The sequence below is a fragment of the Carassius carassius genome, chromosome 33, assembly GCF_963082965.1.
Source record: "Carassius carassius chromosome 33, fCarCar2.1, whole genome shotgun sequence".
In the NCBI taxonomy this organism is placed as follows: Eukaryota; Metazoa; Chordata; class Actinopteri; order Cypriniformes; family Cyprinidae; genus Carassius; species Carassius carassius.
This window is the reverse complement of record NC_081787.1, coordinates 6622405-6647896: the sequence shown is the minus strand read 5'-3', so window position 1 is coordinate 6647896 and position 25492 is coordinate 6622405. Positions and strand designations below refer to the sequence as shown.

The window sequence follows — 25492 nt, the reverse complement described above, 5'->3', positions numbered from 1 at the left end:
TCCTTCAGAAATCATTCTAATATTCAGATTCGGTGCTCAAGAAATACTTATAAATGTTTTATTTTAAAAAATAAATAAAGTTATGTTGCTTAACATTTTTGCAGAATTTTTGGGGGGTTCTTCAATGAATAGAAAGTTCAAAAGACAAGAATTTATTTGAAGTATACATTTTTATGCAGCATCAACATCTTTACTGTCAATTTTGATCAGTTCAATGCATCCTTATATCCTTATGTTCGCTTACCCCAAAAGTTTGAACTATAATTTTTTGATTATATAAATGGCATTGTAGCAAGGTTTAAAAATACCGTACCGTAGAGCTCAAATAGCAGATTGTACGACAAGATAGTCTAGCACTTGCATCATTTCAACCATGCAACAAGGTCTGTCCAATATTTGCAGCATGTGTGCTTGTCTTCACTCAGTGAGAGCTATGTCTGTCCTGTCTTCCTTTGTTACAGCCCCGTGCTTTGTGCCTTGTGTCCTGCATTTTGCGTGTCTCCCGCCTTTGCTGGGGCCGAAAAGAACTCTCCAAGTTTCCATTCATGCTTCTCATTACTGGGGGATGTTGAGGTTTTATGGAGCCTTGTAAACCCTTGAATTACTGCACTTTAAAATAGATTTTGACACTATTATGTGACTCTGCTTATGGTGAAGCCCTTCATTGCTAGACGGAGGACTCATAATGGCGGACGACAAAAGAGAATAACTTGTTAATTATTTTTAACTACCGGATAAAATGATTATGAACTAGGTAAAAATGCACAAAGGGCCTGTAAGTGAGACACGTAGTGATGTTTTGTCAAAAACACGATGGTCATGAACAAATGTATAAGCTAAGCTTCTTCATAATTAAAAACAAGTAAAAGATTAGTTTATAATCTTTTTTAATATAAAAGTACAAGGACTGAGATGAAATATGAATTCAAAGAAAAAAAATGAAATTAAGATAAGACTATGAGACTGTGACAATACCTAACAATACTGTTTGTTAGCTGAGTAATAGTCTTGTGACGATCTGTCTCTGCTTTTCTCCTTCCAGGCTTCTTCGAGACAGGAGCCGTCTGCTGGGTGGCAGAGCGGTCAGAATAGATGGTGGCAGCCAGTCAAAACACTGCCTGTTATTCCAGCCAGGGCCCAAGTGCCAGTGAAGAGCTTCTTTTCATGCACCTTTAATGTGGTAAAGTGATCTGCTGCACAATAGGGACACTCAAGGAGGCCATCCCCAGCAAACAGGCCAAAACAAACAGCTCCTCAAGGCCTGGCTGCCTCAACCCTGGCCCCCTGAACACATCCCAGCACCTCTCAGGTCCGCTTCAGTGGGCATGCAAACAGAAATACACTCAAAGATACTGTACACATCCATTTCCGTGCACACACAGTTACTGGATATGTACATAAAAAAACATCCACAAACAAATAAAACACAAACACATGCTGCGACAAATAACGTGTATACCACATGCAACCACACATACTCCGAAAAAAATATGCCGAGCTCACACCCTCATTCGGGGAATCAACATAAGCAACAGCTCCAAAATCACAATTAAGAAAAATGCCTTATTAAAGAGGAAAAAAAATCTTGAAAAGATGAAAGTATTTTTACTCCATCTTTTCTCATGATATCTAACAAAAAATAACAAAAGTGCCTCACTGCTAATTGAAACACTTTTGCCTGCAAAATCAAAGCCATGTGTGGGACCAACAAAATCATGTTGTTCAACCAACAGGCAGAAAAAAACTATAATAAAACAAGAAATTATATCATATACTGGGCCCCTGCGGACCCTCACAGCTGTGTTTGAAGGTGAATTAGTCTCTTAAATATAAAATATTTGATCTTTTATGACATGGTGAGGTTAGTTCACATTATAGAATGTCATGTATGATTCCATCAAAAAACAGAGATAACAGTTGAAAACAATGATAAATTCTAATATATTTGTTAGAAAAGTTAGGTGTTAGGAAAATGTCATTTACTAAATGGTTACATCACATTTTTACGTCATTAAATGTAAACATTTCTTGAAAATGTTTAGTTTTTTTTAAGAGCTCTCATTTTCTTTATCACGGACACTCCTACAAGTCATTGACCCAAATTTCAACTAAACTAAAATGCCAATTTCATTCATATGGCTTTTTGCTTTTCAGGAGCTACAATTGGAGAAGTGTATATGTTAGTATACTGAGAGCGTTGTGGTTGTGGCTTTGACTTCGTGTGGAAGCGCTTTCAATATTGACCACAGCGAGCATTTATACAGAGGCCCAGCTGGAGCAGAGACAATTTGGCTGACAATGACAAAAGAATTATCACTCACTTTTACAAGCACAGCCTCAAATTACTTCTCTAGCACTCCGCACTAGCTTTAGTAAATGAGACAAGGCAAATTCAAAAAGAAACTTTACATGCGGCCGCCCCATGTCTGTTACAAGCCTTCTCCTCCGATCCAAAGACATAATCAAGACAATAAAAGCCCAGGCGTTTACCACACACCAAAGATCATGAGAATTATATGAGCACTACAACAGCTCCTGGAATGGGCCTTTTTCCAGTGTCCAATGTTCAAGGGAAAATGAAAGGCAAAAGCTTTTCCCTCTTCTCCTCTGTCTTAACCCTTTTCTTCTCCCCTCTCTTCCTTCTTGTCTGTTGAAACATGTGGTCAGCTGTTGTGCTTCCTTGTGGTCAGATGATCAAAGGCAGAGTGGGATGGTAATTGTCCCCTGCTGAAGCGCAGCTCGGCCTGGGATCAGGGTCCCAGCAGGTGGGGGACAGCCATGAGAACGGCCCGGAGAAGCTGGAGGAACGCGAGAGGCCCTGCATGGCAGAAATAAAGACTTCCTAAGGGTTCCTCTCTGACAACAGAGCCGCTTGGGGAGAGTGAAAAATGAAGCCTCCACACATTTAGTTTTTTTTTTTGGAAGGGGGAAAAAGGGGGCCACAATGGGGGAGGGTGAAAATGAATGCATAAGAACAAGAGATTATAATATTTAGAGAAAGGGAAGACTTTGATTGTACGACTCTCGCCTCAGATGCTGAATTTTAGCAGCATCCCTGAGTTTTCTGGAAGAAACAATTATGTCACCTTGTCTCAGTTGTAACGGTTATGCAAAATGCTTGTGCAATTGTTCGAAACCCAGCGTATGGGTGTGTATATATGAGACAGGGCAGTAAGAAAGTGCGTACGCCAAAAAGCATGAGAGAAAGAGATACACCGTGACTAAGTCAGTGTTTACCTGAAGACCAAAGGGAGCTGTGAAAGCTCACAAGTCAGCCTACTTCACATATATGAGGGAGCCCACAAAACACTTTTCACTGCTGTCTGTCATTTTGATTGCCCAGCATGACTCCCTCCACCTTCAGCAACCCTCCCCCCCCACACCTCCCCACCTCTTCCTCTGGCCAGATGGCTTTTTTTTAACAGTCTGTGTCTTGCACCTCCACTCTCAATCCTTGGAGAAGCAGGAGGAAAGGGCCAGCGGGGGACATTGGGCTGTGTGGACAAATGGTTTTGAGGTAGCAGAGCAAATAAAATGGATTAAGGAGAACCTATTCACAAATACACCCCAAAACTAGTTTGCCACTTCTTAGCCGAGGCCCTGATAAGTGCAGAGATGGACCAATCCAGTTGCAGAAAGAAAAAGGGTCTTCAGCAAACACGAAACAAATATTTCCACCACGCCTGAAATAACAGACACTTCAAAGACAGGGTCTCAGGTTCCACATATATGTATTTTGATGGGTATATTGTAAGAACATGAACAAATTTCTTTTCAAAGCCTTTTCTGAAGCTCATAGGTGTTCATTTAACATATAGAGTAGCACCTCCAATCATCAGAGCAGAACACAAGGCTGTCTGACACCTGCAGAAGACTATCATTGCAACAAAACATATTCATCAAATCCATTCAAACACAGCAGGTCTCTTTCTACAACACCACAAAGGCCTTCGGTTCCTTCAAAGTAGAAATCGGACAGGAAACTCTGTGGTTTCATCATCACCAAAGATTTCTGTTGTAAGCCGAACCTGAAGTCAACAGGCCTGCAGACATTAAGGAGGCTGCGTGATTGACTGGAAAGGAGTAAATAGACCTGTCAGTCTTCTCACAGTCCCGAAAGAAATGCCTGCGGTTTGAGTGATGAAAGATGTCCCTCTTGCACAATCCCATACATTACAAACTCATTCATATTTTAGCACAGACCTCCTTGTAATACCTGACAATGCTTCAGGGATTAGAGGTTCATGATTCAAGGCTGAGCCTTTTTTCTTTGCAACCAATTCAGATTCATCTCCAGTCTCTCATGATGGCTGAAGCACTACAATGGTCATTTCAAAACAGCACAAAATAACCCATTTGATGCTGTTCCAACATCAGCCAAATCAAATGCAAAACAATGACTCCATACTTACCCGAAACTAAATGTCAGAGCAAGAAAGAACTGACATTTGACTTCCTGATGGATGTCATTATGTCACTAGGCAACATAGCATGAAGGTCCTGACTGAATAAAAAGAGCTATTGTCAGACTGCAATCAATAAAAGAGAGCTTTTTATTTTTTTTGCAAATAATGCACATGAAAAACAAATGGCACATACTAATCAGCCTTTTTGTTGTTGTTGTAGAATAACAGGAAAAGTCCCTTTTGAGCTGACTGTTTGCATTTTGTCTTTTCAAAAGCCTTTTTGGCAGTGTATCAGGTAGCTTTTTGTAACTGCCAAATTGAATAATTAATTTATAAAGGTTTAAACAGAGCAATTGTATAATGTGTCTACATGCATTTAGAATCATATCAAGGTGATTTGTTTGGTTTGGAAAATACAAAAAAGCAGAATGATCAGAGCTGAATCTTATGTCATCGGATTAGATCTGTGAAACTGGCCCTTCCCTTCACATCAGGTCACAGGCTCCATGTCACATGGCACCAGGGCTCTTAGCCCTCTGTGGTGACATGTTACTCTAAGGTCAGTCGGGTCGCTCAATTAGCAAAGGAGACAAAGACCTGGGCGTAGAGGAGGTGAGAGACCGGCCGTCCTGTCCAAAGCAATCCAACCACAATGCTCTCTGTTGCCCGTGTGTGTCTGCTTGTCTGGCCAAACCCTCATTTAGCAGTTCACTGACTGGAGATGTGCCTGCTGCTCTTCATGGAGCGTGCCGTGACAGCCAAGAGTCACTAAAGAGCTGAAGAGTCACTCCTGTGCCACATGGCGGGACTGTCGGCGAGACTATGATCTTACATCGACGAGTCAAAAGTCTGGCCTTGAAGTGACTGGCACAAGCATTAGTGTCAGAAAGACTCTGATGTCAGAAAGACTGGCATCGACAGGCGCAGATGCTGGGAAGGGAAATAAAGCTGCTCTTTGGTGTAGTAACAACATGCAGGGAAATGTATGCAAGCATATGTGTTTATGCAGTATAGCTTACGCTGTTACACAAACATCAAGGCATTCATTCATATGAATGTACACGCCCTCTGACACTAGACGCCCACCTCTTTTCCATCTTGCCATCCCTGTTGTAGACACTCATCCAGGGGGAATGAAACAGTGGAAGATTTCAGCTGAGAGCAAGATTGTAGTTGGAGGTATTTTTAGGTGAACCTCATTCTGATAGAGGTGTCTAGAGGGCTCAATCAGATCTGGTATGTACTTAGTAACGTTTTCCTCCTGCAGCAACAGCCACAGAATCAGAATCAGAATCAGAATCAGAATGAGCTTTATTGCCAGGTATGTTCACACATACGAGGAATTTGTTTTCGTGACAGAGCTCCGCAGTGCAACATAACAATAACACAATAACAAAAAACACAATAAGGAATAAAAAATACAAAAAAATACAAATAGGTGGGTAAGGATTGACAATATACAAATTGACAATGTATGGCAGGTATATTAAAATGAGCATTTATGTATGTACATGTATATTATGTGGAAAAGTTTTAACTGTACGCTAAGTATGTGTGTTGGATAAATAAGTGTATGTGTATATAAATATAAATATAAGTAGTGTATTGTGTTCCATGTATGTACATGTATATTATGTGCAAAAGATTTAAGTGTACGCTAAGTATGTGTGTTGGATAAAAAGTGTAGTGTATATAAATATAAATAGTGTAGTGTGTCCCACAGTTATTATCAGCTGTTCATAAGATGGATTGCCTGAGGGAAGAAACTGTTCCTGTGTCTGGTCGTTCTGGTGCTCAGTGCTCTGTAGCGTCGACCAGATGGCAACAGTTCAAAGAGGGAGTGTGCTGGATGTGAGGGGTCCAGAGTGATTTTAACAGCCCTTTTGCTCACTCTGGATAAGTACAGTTCTTGAATAGATGGGAGGGTTGTACCGATAATTCGCTCAGCAGTCCGGACTACCCTCTGTAGTCTTCTGAGGTCAGATTTAGAAGCTGAGCTGAACCAGACAGTTACTGAAGTGCAGAGGATGGATTCGATGATGGTGGAGTAGAACTGTTTCAGCAGATCCTGTGGCAGGATAAACTTCCTCAGCTGGCGAAGGAAGTACAACCTCTGCTGGGCCTTTTTCACAATGGAGTCAATGTGAATGTCCCACTTCAGGTCCTGAGAGATAGTGGTGCCCAGGAACCTGAATGACTCCACGGCAGTCACAGTGCTGTTCATGATGGTGAGTGGGGGGAGTGCAGGGGGGTTTCTCCTGAAGTCCACGATCATCTCCACTGTTTTGAGCGTGTTAAGCTCCAGGTTGTTGAGAGTGCACCAGACAGCCAGCTCTTTAACCTCCTGTCTGTAAGCAGACTCGTCACCGTCCTGAATGAGGCCGATGAGTGTGGTGTCATCTGCAAACTTCAGGAGCTTGACAGAGGGGTCCTTAGATGTGCAGTCATTAGTGTACAGTGAGAAGAGCAGTGGGGAGAGAACACAGCCCTGGGGAGCTCCGGTGCTGATTGTACGGGTGCTGGATGTGTATTTTCCTAGTCTCACTAGCTGCTGCCTGTCTGTCAGGAAGCTGTTGATCCACTGACAGACGGAGGTGGGCACGGAGAGCTGAGTTAGTTTGGGCAAGAGGAGGTTTGGGATGATCGTGTTGAAGGCAGAGCTGAAGTCCACCAACAGGATCCTCACATAGGTCCCCGGTCTGTCTAGGTGTTGCAGAACATAATGCAGTCCGATGTTTACTGCATCGTCCACAGACCTGTTTGCTCTGTAGGCAAACTGAAGAGGATCTAGCAAGGGTCCAGTGATGTCTTTCAGGTGGGCCAGCACCAGTTTTTCAAATGACTTCATGACTACAGACGTTAGAGCCACAGGCCTGTAGTCATTTAGTCCTGTAATTTTGGATTTCTTTGGGATAGGGATGATGGTGGAGCGTTTGAAGCATGAAGGGACTTCGCACAGTTCCAGCGATCTGTTGAAGATCTGTGTGAAGATGGGGGCCAGCTGGTCAGCACAGGATTTCAGACAGGCTGGTGTAACGCAATCTGGGCCTGGTGCTTTTTTCCTTTTCTGCTTCCGGAAGACCTGGCGCACCGCATCCTCGCTGATCTGTATTGCAGGTGTGGGGGAGAGGGGGGATGCAGGAGGTGTGAATGGTGAGAGCGCTTGATTGGAGAGGTGTTCAGGGTGGGTTGCAGGAGTTGTGAGTGGTGTGAACAGTTGTTTGGAGAGGCATTCAGGGTTGGTTGCAGGAGTTGTGAATGGTGAGAGCGGTTGATTGGAGAGGTGATCAGGATGGGTTGCAGGAGCTGTGCAGGAGTAGATATTGTCTGTGTACTTTGATGATGAAGACAACTTGCAGTCAGAACAGATTGTTCCCTGTGCTTCATCTACAGCTCTCATAAATCTGGAATATGCTTCGAAACATTGAGCAAACTCATAGCAAAAAGATTTATGGTAAACTGCTGTAATCCTTGTCCATCGGCCTTTTGCCACTCTAGCCCCTTCATGAAAGATTAATTCTACTTGCAAACTTGCAAGTAAGCACAGTAAGTACAGCACAACACCTAGTCCTGTCATTTCCATAAGAATACAAACCACCGCAGCTGCTCTTACCAGTATTTACGGAACTGTTTATGAAAATAAACAGTGCCGTTTCACATAAACATCTTCATAAAGTCATTAACTATCTCCGAAATTTACAGCACTGAAAAATGCATTAGATCCTGCCTTGATTTGATAGCCCTAAATTTCTCTGCTCATAAATATATTTATATAGTCTATTCACAGAGCGCACCAATTATAAGGGAAGCAGGGAAATTGTCAAACAATGTTTCAGCATGTTTAATAACATTAGGGTATGATCTTTCAAGGCAGTGCATCAAACATAGCCGCTAATGAGTAGCAATGGAGAACACAGAGGCTGCCTGGCCAAATCACGAGGCCTTGGAGAACTATACAACCAATGTCAACAATTTCACTCTCAGTCCTCATGCAAATCGACACCGTTTTGAGACCACCGTTAGTGGATAACACTTAGCTAATGGCTCCCTTTTGGCAGCCGTAATTACACAATGATTAGCTTTAGCCACTTCAAACTTTCACACTTCACCTTGTGTTCCTATAGTCTGCAGTGAGCAGGTCTGGGAACAGCCATGCAGACCAGCCAGAGCCAGACTTGTTCAAAACGGCACCTTCACATTGTGGATTCTATGTGTGGAGATATATTTAGTTAGTGCTAATCGAGCTGAATCCAATGCTTCCTGTCAGTCAAGGTGCTGGCCGACTATATAAACATATTAGTGGACAATGAAACCCATTCTACTGTAATCTAGAGTTTATTGAGGTCCAGACAAAATTAATGGTTAGCATGCTTCTGTCGAATTAACAATACTTTAAGTCAACCTGACCTGAAGTATGTGTCTGTTGGAGTGGTATTAAAATAGTATGCAGTATTTGGTAAATATGATAAGAAGTATTTTTGCACTACTGAAGAACTGAAAAATAAATTAGTTCATTTCATAAAGTCAAAACAAGTCTACGAAACATGTTTCTTAAAAAAAGCATTCATAAAACATTTACATGTATTCAACATGTCTTGAAGGAAGTTCAACAGCAATGAATATTTGAATGAATTAATAGATCGGCTGATTAATTAATTTAACATAAAAATAATACAGGTACATTTCTTTCTTTTCAAATAGAAAAAAAAATAGGATATATGAATTCAAATTAAATTGAAAAATTCTGCTTTACATTTTGAACAACTGAAGCATAGCAAGAAATACAATGCTTTTGTTCCTGGTACAGAGACAAAAATGTAAATGTGAAACATGCTAACAAATTGGAACCCTAATGTCACAGCAAATGAACAGTTTTAGTAACAGCTAATAAAAAAAAAAATAATAAAAAAAAACATAAGAATTAAATGAAGCTTCTTTATGACTGCATTTAGGCTCAGTTGTCAGGTTATTTTGCCCATAACTTCCCAAGCGCAATCAATAAATATCCTCATGTTGGTTTCACCCATCAATCCTCAGCAGAGCTAAAAAAAAAGGGAAGCATGCCTTTCTCTGATCAATATTACAACAGTGAGGCAAAGGGCAGGCACCTGAGACTCCAGCTATGTAGCCAGATAGTTCTTTATTTGTTCTCTAGAGGACTTATTTACCCCAGCCTTCAGCCTAGATGCTCAAACCACAACATTTCTGGCCTATCCACCTTAACATCCCCCTCTTCACACATGAAGCACCATAAGAAGTCTGATTCAAGTGATTTCTCTTTTTTTTCCAGTCAAGTTAAATGGTGCACCGCGTGTTCTACTGGATGGCAGGAATTGAAACATTTAAAAAGCCAACAGTGATAAGCCAAGCACAGACACCCTGCAGACAGACCACCTCGCCTTGGAGACACTTAAGCATCTGTGGTTTTGACAGCATTTTTATCACACCCCCTACCCCCCTTTACCATCTGTGAATGTGCCCGGCAACATCAAACCGAGTCTGAGAATCAAAAGCCAGGAGACAAACCCATCCAGGGTACTACCCTCCACCGAAAACAAAAAACAAAAAAAACACCGTCACTTGTAGCAGAAAAAGAGTCATTGGCGTCTTTTAACGTGCATTGTGCAGGTAATGTTTTTCTCCTTTTCTCTCATAAGGAAAGGCCAGCGTTGCTGCCATGTGTGTAGTTAGAGGCCGTCTTACATCAATTACAGCGGATGGGCCTGACAGCTGTAATTACATACCTCAACACTGATTATGTGCGGTCTGTCATGGAGACCAGCAAGGCACCTATTTTCATGCACTCGTTTAAGCAGTCAGTTGTCAGGGCAAAGTGGCAAAGCAGGAACGGCCCTCTTCAAGAAGGAGGAAGGGAGGGAAAGTGGTGGGGATGTAGATTTCGTGGAGTCAAGTAAACCACCTCTTCATCAGTCCTGGCAAGATCTCCTGCTGCTCAGGGCAGTAATAGCTACTGCATAAAGAGCCAATGTTATTATTGTCACAACAGTGAAGGATTCATAGGAAATAGGGGTAGACCTGCTCATTGATGCTGTTGTCTTCTCTTCTGCACAAAGCAAAGACCTGTGCACAACCAATTCAACAGGAAGTTGTCAATAGGACTCAACCTAGTATTTCAGACAATATCGAGTGTTAAGTGGCACAGTGACCGATATGGCTATGTTAGAGGTGGAAATTAAGCTGATACATTGAGCTCACTGAATGGATTCCAATGAAAATCAAATATGCTATTAATATTTAATTCACTGTCTATGCAAGTTGAATGCATTTGGTGATCACATGGTAAAATAGTAAACATTTTTTATTCACTAGCTAACTAACGTAAAATTAAGACTTTAAAAAATGGCAGTGGCAGCACTCCAACATACATCACGGTTGTGTTTCAGGCAAACCGAATTTGAGTCCTGGCACGTGGTCCTTCCTGATCCCATCCCCCCACCTCTCTCTCCTACTTCCTGTCTGCCTTCTGTATTGTCCTGAATAAATAAAGGGAAAACAATAAATTACACTATTTTGGATGCATTTCAATCACTCTTGAGCACCAGTCTCTTAAAAGAAAAAAAATCTTCCTGTGCCCTAGCCATGCCACCCTCGCCCTTTTCAAACCCCCCTCCCAGACATCCATATTCCAACCCCCAACTCTCAAATTAAAATCCTGGCCAATCCAGCTGTGAGTTCGGGCAAACTGCCAAACTGTCTGGCAAACAAAATAAAAATCTCTGAAACATATACAGTAGCTATGATTTCACCAAGCTTTTGGACTCTAAAGCCCATCTACAGCATTTACATAGCTGTCATTTAATGCGTTTACATTTCTCACCCATTATGGTTACGTGTAATCTCATGCAAGCATTTTGTGTTCTTTTATGGGCTGAAAGTCATAAAAGGTTTAAAGGGATAGTTCACCCAAAAATGAAAATTAGATGTTTTTCTGCTTACCACCAGGGCATCCAAGATGTAGGTGACTTTGTTTCTTCAGCAGAACACAAATTATAATTTTTAGCTTCAGTCATTGCTGTCTCTCAGCTGCACAATGCATGGCAAATGGTAACAGAAAAAAAAACATGCACAGAAGAATCCATATTAAACCATGTTTCTCGTGACAATACATTGATGTGTAAAGACACAAAATGATTTGTGCAAGAAACTGAACAGTATTTATATGTTTTTTACCTCTGATTCACACAATGTCCGAATTGTTTGATTTGGTTTCATTTGGATTTGTCTGTGTTTTTTTTTTTACTCTCATAGATTCTGTTACCATTTGCCATGCATTGTACGACTGAAAGACTGCAACGACTGAAGCTAAAAATCTTAATTTGTGTTCTACTTTAGAAACAAAGTCACCTACATCTTGGATGCCCTGGGGGTAAGCAGATAAACATTTTTAGGTGAACTATAACTTTAAGCAAAACCCAATCTATACACTAACATTTTTGCCCACAACCCCAATTTCGTTCTTTCATTATTTAACAACATGCACATTTAAAACTGAAGAAAAACTAATTTAAATGTGACTTTCTTGTGCTATAACTAGCTGATTTTTGATTGTACATGCATTAAATAATTTCATTTTAAAAGGAAAGTACAATATAATGATCAAATCAATCAAAACAAACATTCTCAAATGTTTTAGGCTGAGAATTGACAATAAATGTGAACATCTTAAAGGAAATTAAATACAATTAAAAAAATAATAATAAAGTTCACCCAATTACATAACTCTTGTTGGCGACATCACGATGATAGACACTACAATTACAAGCAAAACACACACTAAAAAAAAAAACTTTGCTGTGGAGGAACATTAAGGCTATGTCCACATGAAGTCAAAGCTTTCTCTATCCAATCCTCTATTTTTTTCTCATGTCGAGAAATATCTGCATCCACATGAAACCACAAAACTGACAGAAAACGATGTTGTATACATGCCAGTCCAGTATGTAGCACTGTAATTCTGCCACAGAGATACACTAAAAAAGGAGAAGAAGATTTGGACAATGTGCATAAACCGTGCGCGCGGTATACAAACGAACATGGAACAATACATTTATTAATCTGTTAATGTTAGTTAATAAAAAGGCAATCGTTCAGTGTTTATTCATGTTTTTGTTGCTGTTACATGACATTTCGGTGTCTGACTAGGGGCAAGATGTGGGATGATGATGTCATAGTTTCAGAAAATATACAGATTCGATGTACAAATGAAAACGCAAGGGCAGTGTTTTCAGATTTATCCCCTCTGGGACCCGGTTTAAAAAAATATCGGTTTCACTCTCTCAAAACACTGGATCCATGTGGACGAAATGCCTATACCATACAAAATGTACAGTATGTGTATAAGGAGAAACGTGTCTCCATGTGGATGGGGACTAAGACTAGTTAGGCCTAACTGTCCTCTGATATTAAATTGTTAACTCCCTGGTTACATGATTTCAAAGAGACAGTTGGCCCAATGAAAGACAAATGAAAATAAAACATGTTAGAACAGAGAAGCTGAAGACAACTGCAAAGTTTGTCATGTCTAAACTTGAATGCTGAATTATTTAAAGAGGTCTGGGTGTTTATATTACTTGATTTCAGTGAGGAGATTTTTTCATATCTGACCACTGTTATTTCCTTATGACCAGTTAAGATGCGTTTTCAATATATTGTATTATGCCACAACTGAATTTCTGCAAACTATAATAAGCAAATGCATGTGCTTATAAAGCTCTCACACTTCAGTCAATTCAGCAGTGTGAGGTATGAGTGCTCCCTTTTCAGTGACCTTCAATAGTATATTGATTTCTGTGATACAAAAGTGGCCACTCATAGCCCAAACTCACATGTGCACAAGTTTCATTGAGCTGCAGCTGCTTTCTCCCATAAAACCTCCAAAGCCGTAATCCCAAAAGTAATAAAAAAAAGAAGCACACCATTTTGCGGCAACAAACAACAAACATAAAACCACCTAAGTGCAAGTGTGCATCGCTATTTGTCCGAATGCATTGTGAGGATAAATGGCATTTAATCCTTACGTCAACCCCGACCCAGACTAGTTCCACACACCCCAGCCTTACAAAGACCATCCTCCAATAATAAGCTGTCTAGTCCTTGGCTTCCAGGCCTTTGTCATGTCGACTATCGACATGTTAGAATAAACAAAATTTCACATGTCAATTAAATGAGTGTTGCCCGGGTGATTAGCAGATCCCACTAATTGTCTAACTCCTCCTCCGCCATAATTTTCCACATGGACGAACAGGAAAGAGGGCTTTGTCCAACAGGGCCCCCATCAAACATGTCGAAGATGAGTCTTTACGTCCTCCTCCACTTCTTCCCATTCTCCTGGGGAGAAGCCGACGAAGAGAGGAATGAGGTGGGGAGATGAGATTGGAAAAGGGAGGGATTGGATTCACTTTTCAGGGCGCCCTGCTCAATTTGGGCATCCAGCTGATGGGGTGCAGTGGGAACGCAAACAGTGGGTCCTGGACGCCCAACACACGGCCCCATTCACACACTCCCACACGTGCACCATCACTGATAATTACCCAACTGGCCCCCAGAGACAAGACGTCCATAAAGACTGGGCCACTAACAGTTTTAGACAGGCACTTCCAAGGTCTTCCTTTTCCACATACTCAAATTTTTTTCTACCCAGGCATATGTTTGTTTTCCTTGCCTTAATGAACATGTTCTCTGGATCTATTTCACATTTGGTCCATCACACCAACAGGGTGATGTTAGAGCATCTGGTTGGCTTCGGTGGATCTGACATGATGGAAAGCAGATTGTTCTTGCTTTAAAATAATATATATTAGCAAATACACTGGCTTATCTATGCACTTCTGCTGTCCAGTTTCATTCCAGCATAAGGCTGTTAATTACAAACAACTTGAAGTCTGCTGCCTGTAATTTTGATGTTAAAATTATTTCTGCCGTCCCATTTTGAAGGGATAGTTTAGACAAAAAGGAAAACTGTCATCGAGATTTACTCACTTTCAAGTTGTTCAAAACCTGTATGTATCTTCTTCTGCAGAACACAAAAGAAGATCATTTGAAGACTGATGTGTTCCGGAAAACACTGGATCCCACTCACATTCAATGAAAAGAAAAATGTTTTCAGAAGAAAGTCAACTACCACTTTTAATGCGTCTTGCAACACTGACCCAAAACCAATGCTATCAGTTTGTGGCAGACAGTGGAAGTGCTTTCTGGTGAAGTGAAACCTGTCTCAAAACAGTAATTGTTTTTGCAATTGCATCTGAAACTCCAGATAGTGCACACACTGCACGTTTAAACACATATACATACATACACACACACACACACACACACACACACACACACACACAGACACAGACACAGACACAGACACAGACACACAGACAGATAGATAAGATTATTATTATTATTATTATTAAAGCTGCACTCCAGAATTGTATCCACTCTAGCACCTTCTGTGGCTAAAACATAAATTTGCAAGTTAATCGCGATGTTTAAATTATTATTATTTAGCTTACTTTTCAGTTGCACTTGGTACTACAAGGCACATAAAAATATGTAGTATGAGCACGTGTATATTAGTATAAACCGCATAAACATACAAGGACATGAGGAAAACCTCAAATATCCTGTCAAATCAATCACTATTTATGTACACATATTTTTTATTTTTACCTCAGAACTCTTTAGTGCAGCTTTATTCTAGAAGTATTTCAGCATGAACTTGTCACAAAATACAGTTTTAATAATACATCATTTTGAGGAATTCGAAAACCCAACCTGACTCAAGTTTTCAGACTTCTCTCAAGTGATCACAATCGAATTCTGGTCAAAGAGGACACAGCCCTGTCAATACTGCACTTTCTCAAGTGAGCAGACCATAGGACTAATAATAGATTAGGGGAATCTCACATCTGAATCTACCTCACACACTGAAACAGGAGAAACATGATGGGCATGAGTGTGACATTTATCCGTACTCTAAATTCATTCACTCAGAATCATGCTCACTCTCCCTCCTTTACAGAGTGCATTTTCCCAGAGCCCAATATTATGTTTGTGTGTGTCTGTGTGTGTGTAGGCAGTGAGTGCCAGGTTGTGTCATATGTAAGTACTCATGCATTAATGTGTGTGTGTGATAGAGGTGCAGCTGACACAGACAGTATCTTGAACAAATCTCAGTGGAGAGTTGAAAGACTGTCTCTGAATCTGATTATACCAATGAATTCTCTTCTCCACACATTACTTTCCACATGAACACATAAAATGAAAATATGACACCAACTACTACATTTGTCCTAAAAATGCCATTGTGTTAGTGCCCTCAAATTATTCATTGCAAGTGAATAAGTGAATATAATTTATTCCAGTAAATGTTGTTAGTCAACAATTTTACATTTCCAACATGTAAAATTTGAAGCATTTTAGTTATTAATCTTTAGTGATAAGTCATTTGACTTTTCACTTTCTGTGATAAAATCAGATAAAATAAAAAAAGTCCAACTTATTTTTGATAAAATGCTAAAACAAATAAACAGTTATTTTAAGCGGTTTTAAAGGCTTAATTTAGTTAATTATTTAAGAAATCTGGTAGAGCTATTTAATCAAATGTATCATTTTGTGACAAAAAAGAATACAATTATTTTAAACGGTAATAAATGACTTAAGTCTACCAATGTCTTGACAAATTGCTAAAATAAATACATAAAATAAACACTGTCCATTTCATTTTTTATAAACCGTTTAAAAAAATAAAACAAGCCAAACATTCATTTATATCAGTTTGGAAGACTTTTACTTTATCAATTTAAATAGTTTGCCAATAAATAAGACATACCATTAAAAACTGGTTTACAAAATGTATTGACTAACCAAATAAAATAAAAATTACACAATAAAATTAAACATTTAAATTTAAATTAAATAACTAAATAAATAAATTCCACCTCATTTCTTAAACTGCTAACTTAAATTTTTTGTACATTTAGTGACATGGGCTGAACTTAGTTTTTAATGCTTCTCAAAGCAGTAAAAACTCCAACTACAGTCATTAAAAGTCTGCAAAGGGCTGTGAACAAGAGTAGGAAGGCGGTGGAAGGGGATTTGAGAGGGGGTTTAGGTTTCTATGGCAACACTGAAGTTCATGTCCCACTGTGCACTGGAGAAAGTAGCAGAGCTCTGGAGGGTTCCATCCATACAGTACAGATAAGCCCTTTGTCGAGGGCTGGATGGGGTAGAGTTAATGCAAGACATGTTTGCTGGCTCAGGACTGGCCCCGTAATATTAAATAAATCATGGACACAGGCTCCTGAGAGACAGGGCTGTGGAGTGCTCGGGACAGGACCCCTAACGTCTAGAAGGAGTTGGCACTAATCTCACACAAAGAGGTAATCTGGAAAACTGTGGGGCTTCTCTGCTTTGTCACAATGTGTAAGGGCCCTTGTATTTAAGGATGGCTGCTTTCACAGTGGAGTTAATTAAGGTAGAGTTTAACACAAATTGCTGAGGACAGAACCTAATTGATGGCCTTGAGGGTCAGAGAGCCACCTTAAGCCTTGCAATCTGAACTGTGAGTCTATAAGCTGGGCTGACATGGGAAAACTAACTTAACAGAGAAGCCATTCTCTGTTCTGCACCAATATATATCACAGCAAACTCAGAAAATAGAAAGAAATACCCGTTATGACTAAGAGACTTGAGAATAGATTCCACCAATACAATAGATCAATACTGTCTCTGACTTCTCTCACAACTCTGACAAACTTGATATGTCTTGTGCAGGCAAGTGCAGTGAGTCACACTCAAAAGATAACATAAAAAGAAAGACATCTTTAAACATCTGACAATGATTGCAAATGATGCGCCTCTTCTACAATAGATAAAGGCTACTCCCCTTAGAATATCACTCACGAGTGGTACAGAATCTAAATTCCATCAAAGACAAACACCCCATGCCACCTGTGACAAAGAATATAACAAGGTCAATATTTAAATCTTTTTCAAAAAATTCTGTTTATCCTTCCAAAGGCAAAAAATAATTGTTATGGCAGACATCAGAGCACTTCCTGGATCAATGGCTTCTTAATAAGGAATGTGTCCAGGGGCTAAATTAAGATTTTGCAGTTTCCCATAGCCATGTATATACACACACTACAACAAAACATACTACATGGACATAGGTACAATGATAATTTTTCACATTGATAATGTATTTTTATTTTATTTTTTTAAATAAACCAACATAACATAACATAATATAAATACCATAAAATATACCAATACATATTTGGTGGGCTTGGGCAATATTTTTTTATTATTTTACATTTATTTATTTATATTATATATTATTTAGATAGAATATTTTCTTTTCTGTCCAAAAAATAAAGAAACTCGCACAAGTTTGGAACAACTTGAGGATCAGCAAATGATGAAAGAATATTCACTTTTGGGTGATTTAACCCTAATCTCTAAATATATCATAAAATAAATATGCTATGCCAAAAGAACCATAAAGACTACAAAATGCATTAACTTCAGAAAACAACGTGTTGGTACAACAGGAATTATCAACTCATTAACATTCACGTAAGAAAGGGCTTATTAGAAACTCTGGGAAAAGAAAGTTGACAGTTTTTGGTCACATGACTAGAAGTAAACACAAATAACTCTCACAGCCCATCCAGAGTCAGCATCCAATGCTTTTAGTCTTCATGATGTGATGTGATGCATGATTATAAATGCAATCCCAACACTGCCTGACACAAACAGATATCAAAGGCCATAGTTACACCTTATATTAACATATATAAACCTTTGACTAGGGGTTAATTTTCAGTAATGAGCAGTCTATAAAGTGAGAAGATTGGCTTTGACTACTGCGACTGATTTAAAGAGCTGTACAGAAGAGCTTTGTCTTCAGGTGTTTTGAGTGTGTGAAGAACACAAGCCTCCAAATTCATCCTGGTGGATGCGCTAACCTTACTGCTTGTCCTCAAAGTATGAACCTAGCCCTGATGCAATCAAACTAAGACAGCAATGCAGCCGTTTGCAAATGCACCATAAAAATAAAATTTGAAGACTGGAGAATGAGAACATACTGACTTTGTTGGCCTGCAGTTGTAAAGCAATGTCAGACTCAAGTTTCCCTGAACATGATAAATAGCCCCAAACGTACCCATCCATGGAGTACCCACCCCTGACTGCCTGCTGCTCCTTGGGGGCAGCACCACCTCCTGACCTCCTCTACTAAAGGGTCAAAGGAAATTTAACACAAGGCTCCCACATTCCTCCAAGGTGATAATTGCTGTTGCTCTCTACAGGGGGCCATCAGGCAGTGGGTAAACAGGAGGAGCTTAAAAAACTCACCTACTCCCCTCCCCTCACACAGCATCCCGTGGATGACACACATGAATTATGGCATCAGCTGACAGTGTGTCGACAGCGACACCAGCGCAGCGTATGTTCTTTACAGCCCTCGCAAGTGTGCAGCTGTTAGGCTCAGTGTAAACAGCAGACCCACTTCACACCTTCAACGTCTCCGAGCATGCTAATAAGATTTATAGAATTTCAATTTTCAAACTGAGCACCTAATAAAACAAAACATCATGGTGGCTTAATTAGTCCTCTTCATCATCTATACCCCCCACTCTGTTGTCCCTTAAGGAGAAGGCCTTGGAGGGAACTGATGGATGGACCATGTCAGGGATGAGACCTCCCTCATTAATTCAGGACTGAAGCACTGTTCCTCTTGTGGACCTGAGCCGTGATAATGTGCAGCTAAGATCCAAAATTAACTTCATGCCAATGGCAGGTGAATTAAGAAACTTTATCCACTGCAGATATTTCTGACCAGCCATGAAAGTATTTATTAATATTATTATTATAAAAATGCATTGTCAAGAGATACTCAAGATGCAAGGAATATTACAAATATGGTTCCACAACTTCACTGCATTACTCCAAGCTCCAAAAAATAAATAAATAAAAAACCTTCGGATATGAAAGAAGTGTTATTAAAATTCTGGCTGACCAATAAGCAGATCATTATTTTCATCACAATGGCTGATATTAAAATTCTGATGCTTTTTTTGTGTTTATTCAAAATATAAATATTTTCTAATAATATAAGTCTTTACTATTACTTTTTATTAATTTAACACATCCTTGTTGAAGAAAAGTATTAATATATAAAAAAAGAGAGAAAATAGATTTTGAATAGGAGTGTATTGTTAAAAAAGGATTTCTATTTTAAATATACGCTGTTCTCTTTTAAATTCTTTATTCATCAAATAATCCTGAAAAAATAATCAAAGGTAATAATATATATATATATATATATATATATATATATATATATATATATATATATATATATATTATTTGATAGAATTTAGAATATATGTATAATATATATTTAGATAGAAATTAAACTGAAATTGCATTAAATCAGGTTCTTTTCACCAAGATTATGCTGCAAGATTTTTTCTCAACTACATTTGAGTCCCCAGTTCCTGCAATTTAGCAAATTTCCAGTTCATACCCATAACTTCCTGTTAATTCTCATAAAACCCTGTTAATTCCCATATATTTCCAGTCTTGAAAAATTCTGCAACCCTAGTCATAGTCAAATACTTCTCCATCCTTGATGAAAAGTCTATTACTCAGATACAATTCTTTGTGACTTTTATATTTTATTAGTTGTACTATTTAAAATACCCAATTCATCTCATATGCTTGTTAGTGTGTTAAATAGGGAGACAACCACACCATTCTGGGAAGTGGGTCCCGAAGACAGAAGTTGAGAAGCACTGACCTCAGGATGACATTTAAGATCAGCTTTCTCAACACAACCTTATGACAGACTGCAAGATGTCTAAACTTTCTAAAATAATCTGTACTACATAACTATTATAAATCTTCCACAAAAACATTCTGAGAACCAGTGTCCAACCATTCCTCCAGCACAAAATCCAATATCCCATAAACGGATATAGACAGCAAAGTCTGGTTAAGAACAGCCTGTCTTTGGTGTTTGGTTAAGGCTATTACTTTTAAGGGTAAAGGAATACATTTTCTTGTCTGCTCGACATTTCCTGGCCTGTGCCCACATGTGGTTTCCCCGAGCCACACAGTGAGGCTTTGGGGGTAATAAAAGCAGAGGTGGTGATTAAGGAGAAGAAATAATGGTCTCCACAAAACCTGGAATGCGTTTAACTGCCACACCAACCCGGGAGTCATTCAGGGCCCAGCTCCATTAATATCTGGCATTATTCAGCTTTTCCAGGGCAGATGCATTTTTGACTTATTAGGGTCGTTAGCTTAACGGTCGTACAAAACCCTAACATGGCATAAAAAAAAAGAGAAGTTCATAATTTCTGGAACCATATAGGATAGCATGAATGTACTGTTTCACTCAACCTGATCTCATAAGAAAACTTAACTATTTTACATTGTGGCAAATTGGTTGCAAATTTGTATGATATAGCCATGTAATACGATTTATAAAAAAAAAATGAAAGCATGAAATCCCACCTCTGACCCCAACTCTAAACTAACCATCAGTGAAGCATAAGATCATACAAAAATTTACAAATGAGATTTATGACTTCATACAAATTCATAATCAATTCACCAAAACATAAAATAATTATGAATACGAACTTCCACAAGACCGTGTTGGTTTCACTTGAAAATACCTGCCCACTGAGGCAAGACAAGCAATTCACAGTTTGTCTAATGCCTACTAATTTTTGTCAAGCCATGCTTCCGTTATGCTTTGCTAACCTGCCTACTGATTTAACCTTGTTAAATTTTTTGATTCCTCTGTAAATCCTGGATAAGGAAGGACATATGTCACAGAGTCTCTCACTCAAAGACATCCTCCATGTCACTGTGTGCTTAGCACACCCAAACCCCATCACTTTCCTCATTACATGCATTTCATGGCTCTTTACGGCTCTGGGTTTTATCTGGGATTTAACATTTCTCTTCTTGCACTTGATATCCCTAGCCCAGTAACTTGCAATCAGGACCTGGCGCAGGGCTCTAGAGCTGCAGAGTGGCACCTTGATTTCTGCAAAGTACCAATGTTGCAGTTAAGCCCTGATAATTACAGGTCAAAAATACACTCCCGGCCTCCACACACAAAACACACTGACCTGAGCTAATGGTTAGAGTGTGGGAGCAACGACAAGGGTTTGCATTTTATCTGCTTGTTCAGTTGTTCTACAATGTGGGCAGGGTAAGAGGGTCCGTGTGTGCAATTTTCTGTGCTTTGTATGTCTGTTGAGTGTGTCTAATTGAGAGCAAAGCAAAAAAAAAAAAAAAAACGTTTCCAATAAATATCCTGCTCTTAATTTTAAACACCTGCCCATAAACCTCTGAGGAATGCTAAATAAAACCAAAGCTTTCAGAAAAAAGCATTCTGTCTGTCTCTCACACCAAGACAGCAGGATTTGTAATGGCTGGAACTAAGAACAGTTCAGGCTGGACCGGCTGTGGAAAAAAAAACAACCTTAAATGCACTGGTACACGCTGCACAGTAGGGATGTGCATAAGTAATCGACTAAAGAGTCAACTGGTAAGGCCCTGTCCCAAATGATGCTTTAAGATGTTGTGTTCACAATTTGGTGTGGCCCAAAAATTATGGATTGTGGGTGGATAGTGAACACAAAAAGGCAGGTGCTCATGAAGGGACACTCTAGTGGGCATGTATACAAATCAGCCATTGCATGTACACAAGTGTGCAATCTGAGACAATCCTGAATAAAAATCTTCAAAATTGTTCATGTAATTTTTTGTTTTCATCTAGGTTTATCCATTTGAGTCCTGGCTTCCTGTCATCTAAATACTATTCTGTATAAGAAAGGCAAAAGGACAAAATAGAAATATATTTATTAAACTTAAATAATAAATATATATAAATAAATATAAATATATGTTTAAAATGCCCCTGTCCAGTCCTGAGTATTTTGACAACGACAAAGAATCTAATTTACACATGTTGGTAGCACCTAAACGAGAGCAAAAAATAAGATAACAGATTAATAAAAAAAAAAAGATGAGTGTCAATCAAGCTTTCTTTATGTCCACCCTCCATATTCAATCACAAAACACACCGCAGACCTTGTGCACATCAAAATAGGGCAGCAAAAGGGTCTTGAACTTGCTTTCAATTTTGACCCCCAGGAGGGGGACGAGGGGTAACCTAGGGGCTGGAGACATTTCTATTAGACTGGAGCTCTGTTTTCGATTGCCCAAACTTCTGACGCCTTCCGCTGCTGCACCTGTCAGCTGTCAATAGACCCCCTGCCCACACCCTTTCAGCATGGTGAATATATGACCATGCTGAATGCCTCCACCCAGCTAATTACTGAGACCTCAAAGGCCAGGATCTGCTGCACGCACCACTATGACACCAATCTGACCTATGCATCTTATATACACCCACACACACATACACAAACACACTTATACATGCGGGTCGCCCGTGATCATGGCTGATGGATGCACTATTGCATGGTAGGAGATTAAAAGAGCTGTCTACACGCAAGCATTAATAATATAGTTATCACTCCAGACAGACAGGCAAAACAGACGGCAGGTTTAAACTCCATCGCAATACTGAAGTCCTGGCAGGACATTGCATCTTAATACACACTCTCTGCAAGAGATAAAATATATGCAAAATATAAACCAACATTAGGGGAAACCAGGGCTAGTTGTCACATGCATATGCCTCAGTCAATATACTATGCTGAGTCCAACGTCTCATTACACAAATGTGTTTTCTTTAACAGAAAACACATACATATATACATTGTATATATATACCTATATATTGTGAATGAGATTCCTCAATCAAATTTTGAAGTAGATCTTGTATGAAACTATTAAGCACAACATAATCAAAAGGCACTTTAAGGCAAGAGTCAACTTTTTAATAATAATTAAAGTTATGATGAAACTGAACAAATTCTTCCGTATTGTGACATACTGCTGAGTGTAATGGCTTACTGAAAAATAAAAAAGAAATGTAGGGTGGCGACTTGGTTCTATCCGTCAGTTGTTTGGATTTTGAGATGTGGGTGTTGCATTCAAAAGTGGAGACTGATGAACCAGAGCTTGCAGGGACGGCTTTAAAAGGTGCTCTAAGTGATGTCACACATTTTTTAGGCCAAAACATTTTTTGTCACATCCAACAAACATCTCCTCACTATCCGCTAGCTGCTTGTCCCCTGAACACACTGTAAAAAACAGGGTCTCTCTAGACACCACAGGCTCCACAAACAACAAGAAAAACAAACTGGGCTCACCCGCACCACAAAACATAACAAACTGTTCCAGCCAATAACCGACAAGAAAGATTTGGGGGGGTTAGTGCACGGATGAGGAGGAGGGAGGGTCTAGCTAGCCTCCGTTTTGTTTGACAACAATTTGAACGTCAACAAGAAGTTATGACTCCCGGCATCGTTTAGAGCACCATCGCTTAGAGCACCTTTAAGAGGACTAACCACACCACACATCACCAGAAAGAAGTCTGTCATATTTATATTTATATATATGTGTGTGTGTGTGTGTGTGTATACATAGAATTTTTTTCCATAATTTGCACACCTTTTGTCTTGTAGAGAGACATGTTGTCACAATATATGGGGTAAGTTTGCATACACACACACACACACACACACAAACACATATATTTTTATTTTTTTATTTTATTAAAGTATGTGCTTGTACAAAAAAAAAAAACTCTTATAAAATAAATAAAATAAATTTGGCACCAGTCTCCTCTCTGTAGAATTTTATATGTGAGTAGCCTACACTACAGAATACATCATGTATTCATGTCTAATATAAATTATTTTTACATAAAGAAACATAAGTACAGCATGGCATGGCACAAAGCATAGACAATAATTTTCATGTAATCATGCACGAAGCATGATATAAAAATGTGTACACCAGCGGGACAACATTCTCAAAAGCACGTTCCAGGTCGACGTGTGTATCCCAAGAACAACAACAACAACAAAACACATGACCACATACGTCTTGGCACCTGATTCGCTCTCGTCACAGTGATGCAGGAGCTCAATCATGGATGCGCCTCATTAACACTTCATAGCGCGAATCGTTGCAGGTACATCTTCGCTTTATCTCGCTACATAAATTCACCATAAAATGTGCTGTACATAGTCATACCCATATATAACGACATTTGCTTCAACTGTCAAAACTCCAGCACTCACTGCCTGTGGTGTTTGTCTCCTCTCTCTGACCCAGACAGCTGCACCTGCGAAAGCCCACCGGCTCTCTTCCAACACAATTCTCCAACATGAACGTATATGTTAAGTTGAAGACAATATAACAGAACTATAGTTACTCAGACTAGAGAATGCGACATGTTATCTGTGCCGCCCGTGCAAACTGCCATTGCTGCGTACCGGCGTCACTGAGAAAGTGTGTCGTCTGCGCTGAACTTGCAGAGGATGAAATTGATGGAGAAGCGCTCACTCAGCTCAGGTCCTCAGCATCCACCTCCCAAAACTATAGAAACCTGTCTCGAAGCATCCGGGCAGGGCGTCCCACACTCACCGTCTGTCCTGCGACCTCTTTTTAGTTTTGACCCGTTGATGTCATTTCCTGTATGATTACCACATCTACATTGAGTCGTGTCAAAAACCACTAATTGGGCGCAATTTTTCAGCTCGCTTGACCACTCTGGACTTATAGGGTCACGCGAGCGGTTATTACAAAGAAATTCGAAAACAAATCTTTCAGGTTTAGTGTTCTGAAAAATTTAAAGTGATATTCAACATCCTGCTTCGCGCGTCCGCCGACTGTGGCGCATTTACTTTTACGTAATCACAGAATAATTCAATCGCACACCTTTATGGAGTCAAAAGCGTTTATAGGAAATGTTTTATGTAAATAACTTTTATCAAACTTTCCCAAAAGGCCTTTCTTAAATGCTCTTCTTGGAAGTCTGTTGACAAAAACATGGTGGAGTTTTAATCTGTAGCCTAATTTTAGCCTAATTGAATGAAAACACCAAATTAATTACAGGCTGTGTACGTGTG

At 39.4% G+C, this 25492-nt stretch overlaps 1 long non-coding RNA gene across 1 annotated transcript in view; it reads right to left on the bottom strand.

Annotated features, from left to right (window-relative positions):
• LOC132114211 (uncharacterized) overlaps positions 1–24987 on the bottom strand; it is a 42229-nt gene extending 17242 nt beyond the window's left edge. Inside the window, exon 1 of the long non-coding RNA XR_009425259.1 lies at positions 24857–24987. This is a non-coding gene — a long non-coding RNA (uncharacterized LOC132114211). The remainder of the gene's footprint in view (positions 1–24856) is intronic.
• Between the last annotated feature and the right edge of the window lie 505 nt (positions 24988–25492).